Raw genomic sequence first — 2,099 nt, forward strand, 5'->3', positions numbered from 1 at the left:
CTTTCCAGCAGATCCTCCATCATGGAGGACGTTCCCTCACTGTAACAGGTGGAGGAGAGAGGAGAGGAAGCACAGGTGGATCCTCTGAGGAAGAGGAGCGTCCTACAAACCACATGATCACATGACCAGAGGACAAGCATGTGCAGAAACACATTAAAGTCAGCCTGTAAACACGTTTGTGTAAATTCTAGTCGTGTTTTTCTGTCACATTCAAATAAAAGCAGAGAAAGCAGAACAAATGCTGAAGCTGTCTGTGTGGAATAAAGGAGTTACAGTACTCACACACACACACACACAGACACGCACACACACACACAGACACACACACACACACACACACACACACACACACACCTGTCCAGCAGCTGTCTGAGCTGCAGTCTGTATTGTGTGTGTAATATCTTCATGTTTCTAACATTACAGTTGTATCTTCAGGTGTAAAATCAGCTGCTCTGCTGTCTTCTCTCCTGATCCTGTGTGATTGATTCGATCCTGCAAACGCCACAAATTTCATTCCAGCTTTGATTTGAAAGCCAGCGAGTAAAAGGATCAGCGATAGTTTTCAGAGCGATGCCAAAGCTTGGGTTCCTCTCCTACAGCAGCTTTTCTTTCTTTCTCTCCCTGTGAAATACAGCAGCTGGACCTTTGGCTGCAACACACTGTGAGACAAACTGCACACAAACAGTTTGTGTGTTTGCTGATGTTTGTTGAGCTGATAGAAACGCTGCATTTGAAATTAGCTGACACTTCAAAAACGTTCCTCCCTTTATGCTCGCTGCTCTTCAGCAGGACTGGGACAATAAATAGGCCCGGGCATTTTGACTAGAGACCGGCCCCCCAGGTATTATAGGAAAAGCCATAAAACCTTTGAATGAAAACAGACGCTGTTGTGACAGTGATGTACAGTCTTGTTGGTATATGTATGATTTCTATACATTTTACATCAGATAAAAACTTTGTTCGCAAGATTCAGATAATTATTTAATAAAAGCGAGACATTTTAAATGAGAATAAGAAAGAAAAGTATTTCTTTGTGCCCCCCTCTCCCTGTTAATGCCCTACCTGGCCCCCTGGCAACACTTTGCTAGACCCGCCCCTGCACAGTTACCAGCTGTCAGCTACCTAAAAAAGGATCCTGGTGTTATTTGTCTCTCAGAAACAGTTCATAACTTCCCTTCAACTCATTCATGTCACCTAAAAGGTAAACCTGTTTCTCCATCACCTGTTCAGCTCTGATGATTCAGTAAGGACATCTCCTGGTTTCATCTTCATGTCTCCCTCTCACCACATATCCAAACCGACATCATGACCAGCAGCTTTACAGCTGTGGCTCCAGCAAACATCAGCTGATACTAGAAAGTAATATTAAATAACAACAGCTGATCAAGCTTAAACGTGCTGCTGTTTAACGCGACATCCGCTGGTTTCCTCTTTGTGGCGCAAAGTGGGCGATAAACAAACAAGAGAGAAAAGCTGATCAGCTGATCATTGATCAGTTTCATGATTGAAGTAGAAACAGGAGAGGGAGAGGGGGGGAGAAGAAGAGGCAGCTGTGCAGCAAATACAGAATAAATCCAGCTTTGTGTCTTTTTCATTGTAGCTGAAGACAAACTGCATTTCGTTTCACCTCAATACGAAACGCGTAATATTTTCTCCGAACACGAGACGATTCTGTTTTTTACAGGACGGTTGGCAACTCCAATAACTAACCTTGTGAATAAAATAAAGTTCACTATCAGTAACATCATAGCACCACCCAGCTGTATAGAAACTCCATCATGCTAGCTAGTAGCAGTACGAGTTAATGTAACTGACTGTAAAAAGTCAGCACAGCAAAAATAAACTCCAGCTAAACTTGGTTTATATCTGACCCGGAGAGACTGCAGGTCATAACTTCTTACCTGAAGTTCAGTTCACCTGATTCTTGGACCGGCGGCCGCCTCGGGTCTCTCCTTCTCCTGCCTCCCCTTTCTCTCATCCACCTGCTGGCCTCCACCACTTGCTAATGTTACTGAACCTGTGGAAGCTCCGATAGCCACCAAACAACTGAGTTATTTCATTGTTTATACCGTTACCAGAAAAAAAAATCATCGGCCCAT

The sequence above is a fragment of the Diplotaxodon limnothrissa genome, linkage group LG3 (assembly GCF_057381915.1).
Source record: "Diplotaxodon limnothrissa isolate DT_005_m linkage group LG3, D_limnothrissa_male_GT1.1, whole genome shotgun sequence".
In the NCBI taxonomy this organism is placed as follows: domain Eukaryota; kingdom Metazoa; phylum Chordata; class Actinopteri; order Cichliformes; family Cichlidae; genus Diplotaxodon; species Diplotaxodon limnothrissa.